This window comes from Mytilus galloprovincialis, chromosome 7 (genome assembly GCF_965363235.1).
Source record: "Mytilus galloprovincialis chromosome 7, xbMytGall1.hap1.1, whole genome shotgun sequence".
In the NCBI taxonomy this organism is placed as follows: domain Eukaryota; kingdom Metazoa; phylum Mollusca; class Bivalvia; order Mytilida; family Mytilidae; genus Mytilus; species Mytilus galloprovincialis.
In genome coordinates, this window is record NC_134844.1 from 67,559,396 (window position 1) to 67,568,375 (window position 8,980).

At 31.7% G+C, this 8,980-nt stretch overlaps 1 long non-coding RNA gene across 1 annotated transcript; it reads left to right on the plus strand.

The window, feature by feature from the left end:
• The first annotated feature begins 1,312 nt into the window (after positions 1 to 1,312).
• LOC143083527 (uncharacterized) lies at positions 1,313 to 6,087 on the plus strand. The gene is made up of 3 exons (XR_012980765.1): positions 1,313 to 1,660; positions 4,864 to 5,023; positions 5,655 to 6,087. It is a non-coding gene; the product is annotated as an uncharacterized LOC143083527 (long non-coding RNA).
• Positions 6,088 to 8,980: the final 2,893 nt, after the last annotated feature.

The window sequence follows — 8,980 nt, forward strand, 5'->3', positions numbered from 1 at the left end:
ATTCACAATCATATAATGTCTCTTTAATATATACGTATTGTATGAAAATGAAAAAAGTTAAAAATTTGAAAACATCAAAATAAGCATGCTTCTTTATTTTAAGCAATGTCATATGGGAAAAATCATTATCTTTATTATATCACAGTACATTTCTTAAAAAAAACAAGAAAAAAAAAGTATAACAAAAATACTGAACTCCAGAACATGAGTATTGAAACTTTATTGTATTATGCCGACCGATTATTTTAATAACTTGTATAGTATGGTTACTCCATATTTGAATTTATCCTGCAATTGGGTATTCTGGTATACAGATACAGCCTACAGATTTTGTTATGCTGTATCTGTATAATATACAGATATCGCTTAAAAGCTCCGCCCGCTGCAGGACTGAGTATTGTATGAACCTACGTGACCTCAGAATGTGTATTGGAGTCGCATTCCAAAGACGTATCAATTGCGAATTAACGATTACTTTTATACGTCCTGTTTGTTTTCAAACATTTCTTTAGATCAATAAGAATCACACCAATTTTCTGAAAACATACACACATGAACAACAGTCTTTTCTACGATGACAACTACCGATTTCAAAACTTGAATGTGTATGAATGTGTAACAAAAACAACCATGTCAATTTCAGCATGCATTTTTAGTAAATGTCGAGACTGAAGCGTAGGACAAATCGTATACTCCTGTCTCAAATTGGACAATGTTTTGTTATTTGTTTTTATTGTTGAAATTAGTTGTTATGTTAAAATAGATAATTATTCACCTTGAGCGATGTATTATTGTTGACCATTCCAGATACTTTTTTTGCGAACCCGTCTTCTGCTGAATGTGTGATTGCTACATATCGTATTACTACACGGGCCTCAAGGGATTTCAAATCAAAATAAATGCAAAACATGTGTTTTTGTGTCTTTCAAAACACAAATAATATACATAATCAATTGCAGGATAAAGACAATAACTGTTTAGTGTCTTTAGATATCAGCTGTATTTGTACTCGGCTCGAAACAGGTGTAATAGCTCGCTAAAAGCTCGCATACACCTTGTTTCCTAACCTCGTACAAATACAGCTGATATTTAAAGGCACTAAACAGTTATTGTCTATATATATATACATATTGTCTCATTCTGTTTTACTTTTGACTTTGTAAACTATTAAGGTCATCATTGTGAAACCTGACAATTGAAATGCGCATAACAACGATAAATATATGTTGTTGCGGTTTACATGATCAGGAAGACTGAAGTCTATATGTGCATACGCTAGTTTGAAAAGCCTTCGCCAGAAGAATATACGACATAGAAAAACATTTTTTTTGTTTTGTAATTGAGTAAGCCTTTTAATAATCATTAATTGGCTAGTTCAATTTTGCGGAAATCGAAATAGTATATAGAATACATTTTCTCTTATCAATTTATCATTGTGTTAAGATTTGCTGGATATTAATTTTTCCATTGCGCGATAACTATACAGTATTATCCCGTGGAATCATTACGGGTCGTTTTGATCTAATAGTATTAGTCCTAGCTTTGCAGATAGTTTCCTATGATGGGTTTTCCTTCATGAAAGAAAAAGTTGACTGTCTTGGGAATCACGACAATAACGGTGAGCCTTGTCCTACTGATACGGAGTTTAAAGAGTACAGATGTAAGTTTTTTTTAGCTTATTCGGATATTGAATGAATAAGTACAAATATAGTTGTATGATAGATTGATAGTTTATAAATATCATAAAACAATACAAGTACAAATGTTACAGAGAAGTTAAAAAATAATATACATAAAAATAAAAATGCATTAAAAATGCATAAAATTTCGGATAAGATAACACATAAAAGAATATATAAAAATATATAAAATTTATAACCATTAAATCATTCTTTTGGGTAAAAAAATAGAAAGTGTTCTAAATAATTCAATATCTTAAACAGTTAATTTTACAGGCATTACAGCATTACAGGACCTTGATTTAGTACAATACCTAAATAAACCTCTGACATGTGACTGTTCCAACTCGCCTTACAATTACAGCCCTCTGGCCATGTTATTACTGGGGATCTAAACATAATTCAACATGAAAATCTCCGAAAGGTGATTTCTCGTGGTCCTAAGTTTAGAGAGCCCCAACACATCAATTGGAACCATAACTTCAAAATAATTATGGATTCCATTGAGAACTACGCCAGAGCATGGGCTAAGCGGGAAGAAGTGCTACTGGACACTTTGTCAGAATGGGTCAACAATCAGGTCTCTGATAAAACGTCGCATTCATAAGTTGAAAAACTGTGTGAATGATCGACCTATGTCCATTTTCAGTGACAAAGAGGCTGTGAAATGTCTATCATCTCTTCAAGATAAGTATGTTGTTGTTCCTGCGGACAAAGCTTCAAATAATATTGTCTTTGTATGTAAATCGTATTACTACGAGTGTCTTATAAAAGAATTAGGAATAAATGAACACTCAGGTAATCCCACATACAAAAACATATCATTTGACAAGGATGAGATTTTGGCGAATCATAAGTCCTTCATGGCTTCTATGAACATTGCATTGAACAACAAATCTGAGGACTTACCTTGTTTGTATTGGATACCTAAACTTCACAAAATTCCGTACAAACAACGGTACATTGCCGGCTCATCTGCTTGTTCTACTAAAGAATTGTCCATTAGATTGACTAAAATTCTGTCCGCAGTTAAAGAGGGTCTTCAGATATACTGTGAAACTGTTTACTCACGTAGTGGTATTGACCATATGTTGATTCTGAAAAACTCTAAAGAACTTCTGGATAATTTTAAATCTCGGTCTTTTTCTGAAATTAGTTCTATTAAAACTTTTGATTTTTCAACCTTGTATACAACCATTCCCCATGTGAAATTGAAAACCCGTCTAAAAGAAATAATTCACAATGCTTTTCATCATAAAAATGGTAGCATACGCTATAAATTTATCACTTTTGGATACCATAAGGCATATTTTGTTAATAAGGAACAAAAGGGTAAAACATACTACACAGAGGAACAAGTGATCAGTATGCTGGAGTTTCTTATTGACAACATATTTGTTGAATTTGGAGGTAGACTTTTTCAACAAATTGTCGGCATTCCTATGGGAACGAACTGTGCGCCTCTCCTTGCCGACCTCTTCTTATTTTCATATGAATCGGAGTTCCTTCAGACACTTGTCAAAAACAAGAAGATCAAAGAAGCCAGGTTATTTAATTTCACTTTCAGATATATTGATGATGTTCTTTCCATTAACAATCCGAACTTTTCTGATTGGATTCCATTAATATACCCACCAGAACTAGAAATTAAAGAGACCACAGACACGGCTTCCTCTGCCTCATTTTTAGACTTATACCTCGAATTTGACATACACAGTCATCTCAGTACCAGAATCTATGACAAACGAGACGATTTTAATTTTGAAATTATCAATTTCCCCCACCTTAGTAGTAATATACCAACTTCACCTGCATATGGAATATACATTTCCCAACTTATTAGGTATTCAAGAGCTTGCAGCTCCTACTCAGACTTTGTAAAACGTCACAAGTGTCTGAGCAGAAAATTGATGAACCAGGGGTATGTCAAAGAACGTCTCGTCCTTTTTCTAAAAAAGTTCATCGGAAGATACCCAGAACTTGTTGATAAATATTCCGTATCAACTTCACAAATAATACAAGATGGTCTTGAAGTATAGATTTTGCGTACTGACGTTTGTTATCATCTTAATTACGTATTATAGTATTCTTTTATATGTCTGTTTTAGATATTCATTAGAAGTGAATTACGTAAAACCACATACTTTGAACGGCAAAATTATTTCATTTATTGATATTACTTTTACTTAAGGATCTTGACATACTATGAATGACTAAACTATTTTATTCAATAAGACTACTTTTTCTGTTTAGTCTGTTTTTTATGATATACATTTGACGTGAAACTGTACTTATGTATCCCGTCATACTTTGAACCACACCATTATTTTATTTATTATTATTATTACTTTTACTGTTAAATCTGGTTTTTGTTATATCTACTTTACGTGAGTCTGCATTTATGTATGCCGTCATACGACAAAATTATTTTTATGTCTACCTGTGCGAATTTCAAACGCGCAATTTTACACCAGTAATGAAAATCTTCTATCATTTATGGGTAGACTTTACATATATAAATTCAGCCGTATTTGACGTGAACCTGTACTTATGTGTCCCGTCATACTTTGAACCACACCATTATTTTATTTATTATTTTTACTGTAAGTCTGTTTTTTGTTATATCTACTTTACGTGAGTCTGCATTTATGTATGCCGTCATACGACAAAATTATTTTTATGTCTACCTGTGCGAATTTCAAACGCGCAATTTTACACCAGTAATGAAAACCTTCTTTCATTTATGGGTAGACTTTACATAGATAAATTCAGCCGTATAAGAAAAGCAAAATGAGAATGTTAAATTTGATGAATGCCTTTATGTGCTACTTTGTTACATTTGTTGTTTATGTAGTGATATTAAGATGATAACACAATATTGACTGTTGTACCCCTATTTTTGACATTTTTACTCTTTGAGTATGTTTGTTTTGTTCATGCATCGTTGACAATGTAATGGAATTTGATGCGACTGTCATACAAGTGAGAGGTTTAGCTAGCTATAAAACCAGGTTCAATCCACCATTTTCTACATTAGGAAATGCCTGTTCCAAGTCAGGAATATGACAGTTGTTATCCATTCGTTTGATGTGTTTGGACTTTTGATTTTGCCTTTTGATTTTTGATTTTCCTTTTTGAATTTTCCTCGGAGTTCAGTATTTTTGTGTTTTTACTTTTTATTCAGTTTTCTAGTATAGTGAAAGAAGAATTTGACTTTGATGATAACAGAAATATATTAGAGATCAAGGCAGCATTAAAGTCAGTACAATATATAGGTTCCATTACTCGTACGTGTACAGGAGATGCTTTATACAAGGCTATACAGATGTTTAATTCGTCAAAAGGTAAGATTTATTTTTTAACCAGTTAAAAGGGGAAAATACCAATACTGCAGTACCAGTCATCAGTCAAAGAATGAAATAAACTCATCAAAGATACCAGGACTAAATTTAGTATATACGCCAGACGCGCGTTTCGTCTGCAAAAGACTCATCAGTGACGCTCGAATCCAAAAAAGTTAAAAAGGACAAATAAAGTACGAAGTTGAAAAGCATTGAGAACAAAAATTCCTAAAAGTTTTGCCAAATACAGCTAAGGTGATCTATTGGATCTATTAGATCAAATATAGCTCATTAGCCATTAGATACAGAGGAACTGACAGGCATTTATGCACACAAAACAAACAAAACTATTAAAAAATGACTCTATTAATTTATTTGTTTTTGTTTTACTCTTATTTGACTGGTGTGCGTGTATGTTTCTCCTGTTAAATGACGACTTCAATATGTTTACATACCAACAATGTCTGTGTGCGCGTGTGTGTGTGTGTTATGATGATGGACGTTTCAAACATGTTACTTTAGTTTTTTTTCCAATGGTGTTAATAATGTATTTGTTCTTTGTATGAAAACGGTTTTGTTTTGTATTTCAAGAAACAAAGAACGGTAATTACATATTGTTCATTGATCTTTTCAGGCATGCGTGAAGGTACCAAACATGAAGTTTTAATTCTAACTGATCGGAGAGCTAACTGTGGGAAACCTCTTTCAACAGTATTGCCAGCTTTACATGCTAAAGCAACTGTATTTGCATTAACAATTGGAAGCTTTTCTGCGAGTGGCAACAAGGAATTGACATCGTATGTTAGTAAACCTACACCTGATCACATTTTTGCCGTTGAAAACTTTCAAAATTTACAAAAACTATTGAATTTAATAAAAGCTGAGATAGGTCTATCAATGCCATGCATTCTATTTGATCTATAAAAAAATAAATATCATGCATTAGTTTAACTCAACGATTGTTATATGTCAACCAATAGGACTCTAGATCAGAGTTGGTGTCCTTAATTGATCGTTATAACGCTTTGTTATATATATAAAATGCAATAAAAAATTATGGAAAATGTTTTGTTTGTTTTGCTTTCTGTACAATGCCATAATGTATTAAACCAATTAATCAAATGCACATCCATTCTAGTATGGATACGTGCAGAGATGCTCTTGGAACTAATAATAATTCCGTTTTCCATGAAAGTTCGTTAGAATAACATAAATTTTCTAAAAAAAATATGTTTCAGATTGTTCTATTATGTTTCATTATTGTAGTGTCAAAATGCTGAATATTTTATGCAGTTTACACATTTGGACAATTTATTTGAGAAAATATAATGGAGACGTTCTTATAAATTACATTAATTATTTTATTTTAATTATAAGTTGTTTAGGGACTGATAATTGGATATCGTTTGATATCAACTCGGAGTTATTTAATCTGATTTCTTTAGATCAGATTGGGTTTTTATTTTCATCCCTTTTTCTTTACATTATAACCATTCTTAGACCTTATTAAACAATTTATTATTTGTCTATGTTGTGTGTATAGAAGATAATTTACTACATACACCATGTTTTTGGTGTACAGATTCAGTGCACCGGGATTTAAATTGCAAACAAGATTTTGTCAAAATAAATATTAACCTCCCAATATGTTGTCGACTTGTTAAGCGAGAAGAGTAGTTGCAAAAACTTCTAGATTTGGTCTATAGGTACCCCCGACGCGAAAAAACAAAGCCCAAAAAAACAGAACAAAAGTAAAGTTTCTTCTTATTTTTATTATATTCTACGTTTTGCTGACAATATACAAGTACAGTTTGTGTTAGTTACTCCTAATAGTTAAGCTACTATTCAGAGCTGATTATAACATGTATCTTCATCGACATTCATTAAATGCCAATAAAATTCCGTAGGAAGCTTCCTTTTTTACTGGCGAATAATAAGATCTATTGCATGTACAATTGCATGAACAAGGAACAATCATTCTGTAGTTTATTCAAATAATTAGACAAAAAACGGGGGTACATGTATATTTTGATGATGTTGATGGTGATTCACAACTTGCTGACAAATAAAACATGCTGATGAGGACGAGAACATACAAGTGTAATTTGAATTTAATCCTGTTTTTTTTTATACAGACACACTGACCCATATGTAAACGTGCTAGTTCACAGTGTAACAATTTGCACGAGTCCCATATACAGAAATGCAAATACCTAAGTCGTTGTTTTGACCGACCCGATACTAAATACACTAACCGATAATCTATAAAGCGGATATACAGAAATAATTCATAAAACTTTGAAAGTTTATCAAATGATTCAAATTCTTTATGGAAACTTAGAAAATTTCCTGTACATGAAAACGTTATGCACCAAACTTGTGAGAAGATAATACATGTTCTAAAACGTTGATGATATTTTTTATTTCCCGTGAAAGTACTAAACAGAATACCTGAAGATACTGAGCTTTTAACTTTGTACGTCGAGACTTATCAATGACACGAGTACTCCGCTAATGTAATTCATTTGACCTGCATTTTCACGATTTTTGGTCGACAGAAATGAGACAATGATGTTAATTGGAAATGCTACCCATTTTAAGTCGTTAATAAACCCTTGACTCAATTTAGCTTTCCTTTAGTAAGATGCTCACATTTTAAAGTAATTATACATCCTTGACAGACATTAAATGCTTTTAACTTTGTATTGAAAAAGACAAGTCTTACGTTAAACTTTGTATGACGTATTTTAAATAGACTATCGGCATTCATATGGGGACCCATTGTGCCTCTCCTCTTGTCGAAACTGTTTGCTCTGTGACATAAATGTCAGTATCGAAATATCTTATTTTTTAAACTTTTTTAGTAATATATTTCCCTCATCAAACAAAGAAAAAGGATTTCTAAAATATTGGGATAAAATTCTTACTTGCAATCAAATGTTCTTTTGCTGTAAAACGACATGTTTGACACAACATTAACATACTTTTTTTGTTGGTTTCTCCATTAAATAAAATGATTTGGCAATATCTTCTATTGTCTTATCCGTGCTTTCAATTTCAAAGACATCAGATAGCCTCCTTTAGTATTCCTTTAGTTGGCTTTTTTATTTAAGAATAAGATATATTTAAAAGTGTTACATTCAAGTAAGACAATTATTTCAATAGAAAACCCATCTTTAAATAAAGTTTTATAAAACACTTTCCATCTGAGAGTAAATTACACCAAATTGACTTTCCCTGTATTTGAATATGACTTTATACAATCAAAAACATAAAACTGTAACGGAAATGTACATCCTTGTCCTTTTATTACTTTATATCATATATGTTTTTGTTCATAAATAGTCTTGTACTTTATTCAATCCGTTAGTATTCTCGTTTCAATTGTTTTACATTTGTTATTTCATGGCCGTTAAAAGCTTACTATGCGGTAAGAATTTTTCTAATGTTAACGGCCGTACGGTGACCTATAGTTGTTAACTTCTATGTGATTTTGTCTCTGGTGGAGAGTTGTCTCAAAGGCAATAATACCCCATCTTCCTTTTCTTATTCATATCGTTTAAAACAATTGATCATAATGATCGTATAGCTCCTCACGTATTTCTGTAGTTTAACATCCTTGGCTTTCAATTTTATGAAGTATCCTGGTGAATTTACAGCCAATAAAGCTATTGGATCAAAAGAAATTTCATGTTTAGAGGTTAAATGTCTGGTCCTCTTTATTTAACGCTTTAAAATATACACATAGTGGACCATTTTTTAAATGAAAATCATAAAATAAACAGTCAGGTTAAATCTGCGTTGTTTTGTTACGTCTTTAAGTATTGAAACGGACAGAACAAGGCCAATATGGAAAATAAAAACGTATTAGCCCATGGGCTACTACAAGACGTTTACTTCGGGTTTTTAATTTCCTTAAAATCATTTAATAATATAGTCTTATTAACTGGTTGTTTCTGT